This window comes from Cimex lectularius, unplaced genomic scaffold, assembly GCF_000648675.2.
Source record: "Cimex lectularius strain Harlan isolate CLEC.00 unplaced genomic scaffold, Clec_2.1 scaffold166, whole genome shotgun sequence".
Taxonomy (NCBI): Eukaryota; Metazoa; Arthropoda; class Insecta; order Hemiptera; family Cimicidae; genus Cimex; species Cimex lectularius.
Window position 1 is genome coordinate 359069 of NW_019392766.1, and position 13206 is coordinate 372274.

General features: G+C 36.7%; 1 long non-coding RNA gene across 1 annotated transcript; it reads right to left on the bottom strand.

The window, feature by feature from the left end:
• Window positions 1–480: 480 nt before the first annotated feature.
• Window positions 481–13206, bottom strand: LOC112127125. Its single transcript, XR_002910403.1, has 3 exons — window positions 13194–13206; window positions 1253–1255; window positions 481–503 (listed from the first exon to the last, which is right to left on the bottom strand). It is a non-coding gene; the product is annotated as an uncharacterized LOC112127125 (long non-coding RNA).

Consider the following 13206-nt stretch of genomic DNA (forward strand, 5'->3'; position numbering starts at 1 on the left):
TTCTGTATATTAAATATTCTACAATAGCGCAATGGCCATAACATGCAAAATAAAATGTTATGTAATATAAATAACAAAGATATTATAAGAAAAATAAGATATTCAAATCTCTTCAATGAATTAAGAAAAGAAAGAAAAACTATGTTAGAATGAAGGTACAAAGAATATATTTAAATTAAGCTACAAGTTCACTTGTGAGTATTATTGATGTATAGATGCGATGTAGCGTTGCGGTTGTGGGGGAAAGACTGATGAAGTTGGGTCCATTTATGCTGCGGTGCGGGAAGATGTCATGCGTGCGGTCATTATGTTTCAAAACGTAGAACACAATTGATTGTAATGCGGCGGACGAATAATAATAATAATAACGTCCGTGTTGTTGACCTGAACTTAAACTATCGGATTCACAATACAAACAACTTATACAAAATATTATTGCCTGTAACATCTAACTTTAAAGAAACTTAATTTTATCTTTTATGTTGTGATGTTTATTTCCATTTCTACATAGACTCTATGTCTTCTTGGCGGTTGAGACGCTACTGGACCAGACACTTGGCAAAAGGAAGGGTCGTTTCCATAGTAATGAAAAATACAAAAAAAAAATCGCCGTAGCGATCTGTAAACACTGGTGCTCATAGCAACCGAAAGCGTAAACATTTGGTTCCCATAGCAACGGGAAGCGTAAACGTTCGTAACCATCCCCTTGGCAACGAGACCAAACAGACTAACATAAATTAAAAACAAAAATACAATTTAAATTCAGCTGTAACGAAATTTTCTCATCGTGAAGTGTCTGTGAAGAAGTATCTAACCGACCGCTACTTCAGATGAGGTCTCAGTCTAGGAACGAGTTCTCGGAAATAAGACATATACAAGCTGGCGTAATACAAGACAGCATTCTTGGCGACAACCTTTATATCATTTCTACTACTGACATGCCTGTACACCCTAATACTATCATCTATCTACGCGGACTCTCTCTCGCTATCTCGAATTCCAACCTACCTGAAAAATGTACCTCCACAATGAAAAAAACTTACTTGTCCTCCACTGTACATTAACAGCAAAGAGATACCACCTTCCATTCAAGTCTTGTATAGTCATATATAGATAGCTGCCCTGGAATCCCCACACACAACTTAAAATACAACAACTTAACAGACCACTTGGAAAAGTAGGAATATTTTTAGGACTGAAATTCGTCTTGACCGTCAACACTAACCTTAAAGTGGCTCAAAACATGCTCAACTTACTAATCTTGATGGGGAAATGTGAAGCTGCGGGGACTGTGTTGTGTAGGGCCTACAAATTCAGTCACAGAGTATTGTTGCCCCATCTTATTTTCGGTCCGTTTCCATGCATCGAAAAACTCTTTACGATTTTTGTAATTCGGAAGGGAAGCGTTCCAAATTATTGATTCAGCCTGATCAAAGAACTCCATGACTGTTATGTTGGGCCAATCCATTCTTACACAACCAATAACATTGTTGTTCATTCATTAAGACATCTATACCAGTTAGGAATCGCTTATTGTTGAATAAGTAAATAGAAGTATATACTTCGATCCAATTCCAGGCATCGAAAACCTTTGTAATTCGGAAGAGAAGCGTTCCAAATTTTTGGTTCAAATCGAGGAACTCCAAGATTGCAAAGTTGGGTCAAACCATCCCTATCCAACAGAAATAACGCTATATTGTTCTGTTGATTGATGATTTCATCTGATTTACGTACAGTACAGTTAATTCCAGAATGTGTGGATGCTTTCAGTTTGGCTACTTCACGAATATTCGTGCACTTTGAAAACCGACAATTAGCCGAGCAAGGTGAGCACCGAATATTGTTGCTCGGCAAATAACCGAGTACCTGCCCCCACGAGTCGGGGTTCGGCAAACCTTTGCTTGGCATTCGGCATGTCTAGAGCCAACTGTATACAAAACTTTACTGCAACCACTTTGGACATTGGTCGTTCCCATTTCACACTTTCACATTAAATTCTCGATCCATCCTAACTCTCTCTACATGTTCTCATGCCAAGAACCCTCCTCGTCTCGGCGAATCGATGATGGTCTGAGACCAACCCCCCTTTTACATTCAGACCCTTAATCTTTTTCACTCAGTGCTGCAAAGGTAAGTGGTGTAGAGGGCATTAGAGTTAGTGTTGTGACCGTACACTTTTACATTTATACACTTTTAACATGCACATCAGGTATGTCTGGAAGGTAATAAAACATGAACGTTCTCGATTTACTAACATTCATGTTCGGTTTTTACCCAGATTTTCACTACACTTACATTTACCTCTGTAGATAACCAAATAGTTTGGGCATCGAAGCCACGAACGGGTAGAAAAGGATGCTTTCCTTTTAATGGTTGAATGCTCTATTCTGACCGAGTATCCATTTCGACGTTTCGAGAGCGCCTCTTATTTCTTTGTTTCCTTTTCTAAATCCTATATTTTCATGTTTATACAGTGGTCTTAAGCACCTGGAGATCTCCTGTCACTTCTTCGGACAAAACACCTCCGCAAGTATTTTATAAATCAACCCGTGTCAAGCCATACATAAAGACTTTACAAATGAATAAATCAAGCCGTGGATGCTGTTGCGAAAGGCGGTTCCACCTGTCTGGAAGATATACGGTCTGTCACTTTCCCTTCTCTCATGACAGCTCGGCCATCATTAGTGACGGACTGAACCAAATCTCCATGACAATCGTTGCTGCATTGTTTTCTCCTCCCAGGAAGACAGACTCTCATCCTCTGGACAGCTAGGACAGCAATCGTGACGGAATTTCGCGAAAGGCGGTTCCTCATCCTCATTTGTTTCTCACTTGTTCTCCGTCACGATCGCAAATTCTTAAAGGTCGAAATGACGACTCTAGTTCGCACAAGAATTGCGCATTTCTTCTGACTTGTTCTCTTTTTTGTAAGTCAGCTTTCAGCCGGCCCATCACTGACCAGACACTGTCTTGAACGGGTTGTTGTTTCACAGAACATATCTCAACACGCCAGGTCATTGTTGTTCAGTTGCTACAATTAGACGAAGAGCAAACTGGAGGAAGTTTGTGAAGATCATGAGGATCTAGATCTCTCGTCTGGTGCATGATATTTAACAAAAATAAAGTAAACTTTAATTTAATTTTTATCTAAAAGGCCCTGAACAATACATTCCTGTTCAAGTCTTCGCAGTTTTTCCGGTACATATTTTTTCAAACTGACTTCCAGTCCATGATTTTGCATTTTTGATGTTAAAAATAATCCCAAATACATGCAGAATATCGTGTTTTTATTTCCTAACATTTTGTGCTCATTTGGATACATTAAAAATAATGATGAATATTCAAAACAAGTTTTTGTTTACGGTTTAATCGATATTTACTGCTATTATTGATTTTCGGCCATTAAAATCCGTTGTTTTTCATCTTTGAATCGATACTATTTAATACTTGATGGGCTTATGATATGTTGCGAATATGGGCTAACAGTGTACATGTTGGGGGTTTTACATAAGCGACAAAGTTGACAATGGTCAATTTCATTCATCCCAAATTCCTCAGAGCCTGTTTCAATTCATGAAATTCTCATGCTTAAAACACAAAAACCCGGCAATCCAACGTTGCTAATGTAGATACTATTAGGGAGAGTCCTCAGACTCCCTCCCTGACCCTATCCAGCATGACATGTCACGACCGGGAAAAGATGGAACATTTTTCAAAATCCTGGCCGTCCCCTTGACATCCCGACTATTAATATCTTCCCGGAGATGGAAGGGGCAACGGAATATAAATATTTTGTCGGTAAACGCTCGGCTCCGTCGCTGTGGGGAAGGGGGTTGTATTCGACGTCATAATTGTATAAAAACGACCGACAAACCATCAAGTACAATGGAAAATTTATTAATAGAAACTTAATAAGCCCTTCCCCCTCCCTTTTCGGTGGAATCCTCTTTTAACATCGTTAATATTACGGTAGAGGCTAATTAGCTAATAGCCGTTACATTGCTGACCATTAATAAACTTAGCTGGCTCATTAGTGCGAATTCCGAGGTGGAACAGATTAATTCATTACTTATTAATTAAATTGTAACTATATCATAGTTTTCACTTTAATCCGAAGGCATAAACGCAAATTGTTTAGACCTCCAAGCTGTAAACAATTTTAACACCCATGCTTTTTTTATAAGCAGGAGTAAATTGGGACTTTTCATTTATTATTTTTATACCCAAACTTATCATCACCAAAGTTCTAATTACAATTATCCATTGTTTAGTGTTTTTTTTCTACTTTTGAACATGGCATAAAAGATGATCTTGACGGTTATTGATACTTGCCGGCGCCGATGAATCCGCCTCCTCATCATGTTATTAGTCGCTGGGACTGTTCTCCTCATCCCTGCCGGATCGTATTAATCTCCATCTCCAACCTCGTCATTATTACCATTTGTTCTTCCTGCCCGGTCCCGATGCAACTTCTTTCATGTCCTTTTTTCTAATTTTTGTATCTTTGCCCTTGTGATTAGACCGGCCGGAATCATTTGTCAGCTAGTTTCCAGCCCCTCCTCGACTCCCTTACCTGAGCCAGACCTGAATCATCTCCGTGGGGCTTTTATTTAAAATTTCACTTATACCAACCAAAATTTATCAAACCTTTTATACAATTCTTCGTTTAATCGCTGAACATTTGTGTTCCGTTTGAACTGTATGGGTTTTTGGACGAACACGAACATTAATTTACACCCAAACAGACACAACAGTAAAATATACGATAAGCTTTACTTTTTATATCTGAAAAGTTACTTTCCCTTAGTAATAAGTCATAATGATAAACGATATAGAGTTATATATGGATATTAAAAAATAAGTAGAAACAGAAGCAGCAGTAAAAAATAACGAATAGTAATTAGTAGTAGTAATAATATTAGTAATATAACGATTACAGCAATATCGATAGAAGAAGAAATATCAGTAGTTTTCAAATTTAAAAAATATGTTATAGTATATTTATTTAGTTTTAATCTTATTTCCACATGTTCTATAACGATTAAAGATTATTATAATATAGGGATTCTTGCAATACCTTCGTTTTTTTACTGGTTATTTTGGCCTTTAAGTCGCAGTGGTAGGTGAACACAATATTTTATTAAATCTATTAGATTTCGTGGAACACATTGACCAAATAACTTCTTTCAATTAATTAATCTTTATGTAAGGTATTGGTTGCAATAAAGCTCAAGTGGTGGAGCAGCGGCGGATTTAGCCGAAGGTCGTGGGTTCGAATCTCGCTCGTGACACTGACTTTTTTATTTCAACCAATACCTAACAATATTTTACATTTTTATTATTTGCGTTTCGCTAAATCTATCTTTTTTATAGGTTTGGGCAGTATAGAGCCCACCAGTGAAGATTTTAAAAAGCCCAAATGCGACTTAGAGACAAAACGAACGAAAAAGATAAAGCTACAGGTTTATTGTTTTTGCGTTTGTCTAGTTGGAACTAGTGTATCACAAGGGTACGTCCGGTTTATTGTGTGTGCTACCATGCTTATATTTTGCCTACCTACATTGTCTTTTTTTGGCATTTCGCCATCTGTAGTGGATCTGTGTTACAAAAGTGCAATTATTCAAAACGTGCATTGAAGATGTCGTAAAGCCTAAGAGCGTCTTACTGACATATAGAACATTATGGTAATAAAAATTATGGCGAATTCAGAAAATGCTGGACCGTCTCGCATTATCTTGGTCTCCGCTCAATATCTCTGGTTTTGACGGAACCCGTATGTCCAACTTTATGTTTAGTCTTTTGCTATTTATATACACATTATAGATTCTTGCTATCAAGACGATCATTTCGATGGTGTTTGTTGACATAAATGCAACAGAATGTACCCATACAAATAATTAAGTAAATATTCAGCTAATCCTAAATGTTTACAGTTATTAATGCTTTATTACTTCCTTTTTGGAGTATCGGAACGCAAAAAAGACACAGGAAGTGTGGATAGGCAGAGCAAAATGATCGGCAACGACCAATGGACAGGTTATCATGCAGCAGACCATACTAGAAAGTAAAAATATATATAAATAATTATATGAATAAATATATATATATGACGCATTTGTATAACAAGTTGTGACTTTGTATCTGTAAGTAGCAACAAATTGACAAAGTAATTTATAACTACCTACCTGTGTTCCTATGTCTATGTAGGCTGAAGAAGGCAATACAAATTGTCGAAAGCTTGGGGGTATTGATATAATACCATTGTATGTTTTGAAGACCACAACCCGAATCCTTATCAACATCGTAGTAAAAGCTGGTTGATCGCACAAGAAACAGAAATATATTTTGCTGCATAGTGATGAGTCTGAGTATTCATTTTGCACTGCCTTTCCTTGCTTTGGTCGTTAAGACTCGTTTCACCTTTATCCGTATCTTTGAATAGTTTTTGTAAAATTTTGTAATTGTGTGAGACGAACCTACCACTGGAAACTGCAAAGCGCGTAAAAGACACAGCCACGGATGCTAGGCATAGGAAAATGATCGGTACGACACTAAGTACATCACCTTGCAGACGACATGGAGAAATGTCACAATTTAGATTCTTGTTTACTATTGAATTGTGTGGTTATTCTTCTTAAATATTTAATTAATAATAATAGATGAACTACTTAAGTTCTGACCCAATTAATTCCTTCTAATCAGGAAAATCTCCAATTCACCACTCACGGAAATATAAAACAGAAAAGACTTAAGATGCACCCTTGTAAGGCATCTATTCCATTCATGCGAGAAAAGATTGACTTTTACAGATCATGAGTAAGTATTGTTCGAGCGCGTTATTTTTCAATATTTTGGCCTGTAAAAGGCGTTTGGGCTTTTCGATATATTCAGTAGTTTGGTAATTTGAGTAAATAATTTGGTCGTTGCTGATAATTTTGCTTTACCTTTCCTCGCTGACAATGACTTTTGAATCATGGAAAATGTCCAATTCACCACTCACGGAAATATAAAACGGAATAAGACTTAAGATACCTATTGACTTTTTCTTCCTTTCCTCGCTGACAGTGACTTGTGAAAAACTGAGAAAATGCAAATACGCGAACGGTTAAACTAGCAAGAAAGGACGGACTATGATGATGCGAGAAAGCCGATCGATCTCCTGGCGCACTTCACAACAATTTTTATGACCATAATGTTCTATAAATTTCCGTATCATATATTTTGCAAACCGTAAAGTATAAAATAAAACCGTTTTTAATGGTTGATGAACTTGTACCTGGTTTTGGCCTGCCTATCCTTGCTATTTTGGTCTGTACGACTCGTTTAGTCTTTACTACATCATCGTATGGCGAAACGCCCAAAAAACAGAGAAAAATCGGCGTGATGACATAACGAACTAGAGATTGTGAGGCGAAAAGTTTCTTTCGTCACAATTATCTCAAACTGATAATTGATAGCTAAATTATTTGACAGTGATAATTTGGTTTATCACCAAAAGGTAGTATATGAACGTTAGTACAGTTTATGCAGGGAGAAATAAAGGAATGTTGCAAGTCGTAGGACTTGTCAAGTAGTATTGGGGCAATTCAATACGTTGAAGATAGGCGACACGAAGCATCAAAGTCCACTTGACTTCATTACTGGCCATAAGTATTCACAAGAGAGGGAAAACCCGGTTGTTAGCGCTCGGACGTGCGATTCATCGCAAACCGGTAAAGCATCGGGACCGTCCATCGGGCCATAGCATCGACCACGTACCGGATATAAGGTTATGCTCTCTATTTTTAAATCGGGATCATGTACAGATGTGACCTGAATCCTTCGCCCCTGGGGCTATTTTTTTTTTTTTTGCCTTTTAGCTTTCCCGTTCCCTCCCGCCCCCGAACAACACGCCGCTGTACTTTTTTTTGTTTTTATTCGCATACGCTTTTATGAATTCAGTTTGGAGTCGGAACGGTTTCCATTAGGTGGGCCCGTGGGTAAGGCGAACGGAATACATAACGGCCTGATGCGCATATAATAGCTCCCGTCTGTTCAAGGGGGCCGCCAATCATACTTACAGATATGCCGGGCAGATTTTGTACGCCCTCGCTTTAAACGCAAACAATGTTACATCTACGCTTAAACGTTGTTATTATTTTTAAAAAATGGGGCAAAATCAACCCTCATCGTTTGCTTAATGACATATCATAAATATATGTGGACGGGTGGTTAAGGCGTCAGACTCGCGGTCAGCAGATCCGATTGCATGGGACAGTGTGCAGTTCTCAATATTGCATTAAATAAAGAAGTGAAAAATACGACAGCATTTTTTAGAAAATTCTTGAAGAACTTCAGCTATCATCAAATTGATAATAAATGAGATATAAATAATATAAGTGAATCGGATATAATTTTATTCCATTTTTTAAAAGTTGAGATAAATAAGTCAGTGTCACAAGCGGGATTCGAACCCACGACCTTCGGTAGAATAGCGGCGTATCTAGCCGAAGGTCGTGGGTTCGAATCCCGCTCGTGACACTGACTTTTTTATCTCAACTAAAAATCTTAATTAATTGAAAGATATTAATTGGTCAAGCGGACCACGAAAACTAGTGAAGTTATTCACTATGTCAAGAGTAGGGCTGTGAAATATATGGATTTGCATATTTTTCCAGGTTAACTAAAAACACCCAGTATTAACAAACTGTGTATGTTTTGAAGCATTTGGAATCAATTTAAGCTATAATTATTTCTCATAATTGTGCATATACTGCCATAAATTCATATTTTTGCATAAGTGGGTTATAATTGCATATTTTTTTACATATCTGTCAAATCGAAATTTGGCACGTCAAATTTTAATATTTTTGAGCAGGCAAAAAAAATTTTCCGTTTCCAAATAATGAACGAGTTTGTGTTTGTTCAGTTGCTGCTCCACCGCTTTAAGCCAGGAACACACTTACCCGATGCTACATCATGCGACGCTACCCGACGCCTTGCCACGTTTTGGTGGGGTGTGCACATCTATCCGGCGCAAGCACACGTCGCGTACAGTCCACAGCGTTTATCACAATAATCACTATTACAATCGCAACGCATCTTTTGTTCTTAATGCACTATTTTGAGCAAAACCTTGTAATAAATTGTTAGTTAAATTTTATGAGCACAACCATTTAATAAATTGTTTGTTAAACTTAATTGTTTTAAATAAAGTTACTCCTAACCATCATAATTAAACAATGTTTATAAAAACATTTTTTATCTCGTTTAATTTGGTTTACATTAAAATAACATGTTGTAATTTTTTTTTTCTATTGGCCTTATGATCTTGCATATTAGCCATGGTACGAATTCTTTGTGTGTTCAAATTGGGGGTTATCGGGAAAAAAGGGCCAGAGGCGACGGTGGGAATCGAACCCACGACCGCGGCGTGAGAGTCTCTCATACTAACCACTCGGCTACCGCGGTCCCCTAACGGCAAAATTACTTCGTTTGAAATAAACTACAAAAAATATGAGTGTCCTGTTCTGATGTTACCCGACATTACAAAATGGTGTAATTTTACAAGCAAAACTATGAAATAAATTGTTAATTAAATTTTATGAGCAAAGTTAAATTCATTATATCAAAAAATCCTATTCCGGTGTTTTGATTAATTTTCTACCAAACCATTAAAATTAATTTTTTAAATAAAAACTAATTAATTTTTAATCACAGTTAATTTGGTTTATATTAAAATAAGTATGTTGTAATTAATATAACGAAAATAATACATATAGTTTGAATAAAAATATGAGTGTCCGGTTCTTTTGTCTTCGACTCTACTCGATGCAACCCGACGAAAATCTGGACAGAGGGGATCGCAGAGCGCCGGGTAGGTTAGCGTGGCATAGCATCGGGTAAGTGTGTTTCTGGCTTTACGCGAACATTCGGTAGGCTTTGCTTCTCTTGTTTTTAATGTGGAAAGGAATAGTGTTTGTACCACTGTAAATGTTCTCTTGAAATAGTTTAATTGGAATCACGGAAATATTACGACTTCAGTTTTCTTCTTTCCCTACCATCATACTACTCAGCTTTACCCAGTCTCTCATACATTTTCCAACGTCAAACGTTATTTGTGAGTTGTGAACTGACTACTCCTAAAATGCAGAAAGCAACCGCAAAGACGAAAGATCTTGTTCAAAATTACGTGCGAGAGTTTTCAACTGAGACTTTTAAGGGAGATGGAGACGTCCTATACAGTGTATGTTGTGATAAACCTGTATCAACAGATACACGTTATTTGGTAACACAGCACATAAAGACAGCAAAATACAAGGAATCCAAAGGTAGGAAGTCAGAGTTTCCACATAGTTTTATGACACAAGCTGCCACAAGTGCTGGGTCTGGAAAGTGCGGTTTCGATACTGATTTATGTCGTGCTTTAGTTAGAGATGACATACCATAACTAAGCCACACTGAATTCAAGGGTTTTTTTTAGAAATGCACAGGGAAAACCATTCCCCACAAAAGTACCCTCAGGAAATTTCACCTGGTTCTTATATACAATGAAACACTCCATAAAATCAGAGACTTCATCGAAAATGGACAGATCTGGGTATTGATGGATGAAACGACGGATTTTTTTAAATTTTCCTTTTTCTAAAGCGTTTTTTTAAATATTCGCCATGTGATGTTTCTCTTGTCACTGTTTCTCTTTTCAGTACAATTATGTGCTTTAATTTGAGGTTTCCTTATTCTTTCTCATGGTAGTTTTCGCATACTTTCAGTTTTAAATTGTATTTTTTACCAAGTATATTTACATATATATGTGCATATTTGTCTGTTTTTATTTCATATAAATCACAGCATGAGATTGTATATCGCGGAGAAACGTTACGCAAATTTTTTGATTTTTCTGTATCGGAAAAGTACCAAGTTCCATCTACAATCCTGGGAGGAGTTGGAAGGCTACGTTGAGGGAAAAACTACTATCCTATGCTGACGAACTTTTCAAATGTTTTCGTATGATTATAGATTGAATTGTTCTATTTTTTTTATTTTTATTTATTGAAAAGTTTGTTGTAATTTTGTTTGTCGTTGATTGATATAGTGCGTTGCCAATGATTTCGGGTTCTTCTTTTTTCGAATATCAAGGGGTCAATGTAGAAGGATTAAATTGGAAGATTTTTTTAGTATGAGGCAAGGAAGATTCCAATAATTTTGTACGAAAAAAACGTTGAAAGAGAACGATGAAAACATGAAAAAGTGAAAACCAGCAAAGTAGATGTGTGTTTCGTGTTGCCTATATTCGGTCCAATGGACAAAATGAATGAGCTGTTAATAACTGTACAACGACAATTGATATTAAAATGTTGGCTGTGAAACTTATTTAGTTCGGCTTGTTTGCCAGGCTGACAGTGTCTGAGTAAACTGAGAGACTGACACCACCATGGCATCAGAAGCCAGGTGAGACAACTACTCAAGACGCCAGTATTCATCTGCAGTGAACGGGTTTAAAAATATACATTCGCCAACCATTAGACTTGTGATATATTTATTAATTTTGCCTAGGCATTTCATCCTGTTCCATACGTCCCTCGTCAGTATTAGAAGCTAGAATCACACCAATGTTTATAGAATCATGCTCTTGAATGAGGATCATTCTAGCTTCTAAAATTCCTGATAACGGACCTGTGGAACGCGTCGAAATGCATAGGAAAAAATAATAAATAGATCGCATGGTTTGATATCTGAAGAGTGTATGTTTTGGAAAAGTTTAACGTTTCAACACAAACTTTTGTTATAAAAGTAAAGAAAATACGCAGGGAAGGAAAATGGAATTGTATAAACATTTTAATCCATTATATTGCGAGGTCTGAATGAACAAATAGCTTCTTTCAATTAATTAATCTTTATATAAGGTATTGGCTGAGATAAAAAAGTCATTTTCATGAGCGGGATTCGAACCCTTCATTACGATAGCTCAAGTGGTAGAGCAGCGGCGTATTTATTACGAAGGTCGTGGGTTCGAATCCCGCTCGTGGCACTAGCTTTTTTATTTCAACCAAAACCTTACATAAAGATTAAACATTTTAATATTGTTTATTATTTATTTAAAGAGAATCTTTATTTAAATGTAGATTTGTATACTTTTTTTTAGTATACTTTCGTATTGTTATCGGTTTTCGTTTATATGAAATGAAATTGCAGTTGTGCTTTGAGAAATTTTACATTTAATATATAAAACCAGCAAGGAAATGAATACATATCAAGAGGACGGTCGACAAATAGCTCCCGCACGATCTAAATCATAGACCAGAAATCATCATCACCGGATTAGGAGTAGGTCATGCGAATTTGAACAGGGACTTTTGAACAAAGCGTGCCTTGGCTCTTTATAGTGAGCGAGGTGGAATGTCACCGGCAAGAGAATTTTGCTTGAATACGGCAGTGAGACGTTGGGTCCGTTTTTTGGCCTTTGAAGGAAACGTGGCATTGTTATTATATATATTATTAGTTCATACGTATGTAGTTTTGTTCCCTTGTTGTATATTGGCAGTGATAGTTATTACCGTGAATATACTGAACGTAATGTGAGAGATCTGATAGTGGAATTTTGATTATTCCAACGATTTTATACAATAAATGTAGTATTGCTAGATATCTTGCATTATGTTTCCTATTGTGTAAATTGGGAATGAAAGTATTTATTACGATGAATGTTGGTGTGAGATTTTCCTTTATTATGGTTTTCTTGATAGTGCTCAAACCGAAAAGCTATTGGGATTTTGTTACTTGATAAATACGTCAATTGAACTTTTGGTTTTTCTTGTTTTCTGCGAAGGAATTGCTTGCTACTGAGCTTCGTTTTTGATTAGATACCATTTACCATTAAATTTTAATCCATCGTCACCGGATTAGGATCAAGCCGTGGGAGTATGAACACAGACAATTTACATTTGGGCAAAGGCCCGAGAATGTTTTCGGCATGATGAGAAACGTTGCTCGACTGTACCATATAATGGAAGGAGGGTGTTTTGGCTCCTTATAGAGTGCGAGTAGGATTATCACCGATATGAGGATTATGGTTGTGCACAGCAGCGATTCGCTGAGTCACCTGCTTTAATTTTTAAAGGAAAAAAGGTCTTCTTTATTTTATACAGTATTGATTGATGTGTATATCATCTTGTTCCCTTTTCTATATACTAAAGGTGAATTTATTTATTAACGTAAATGTTTACT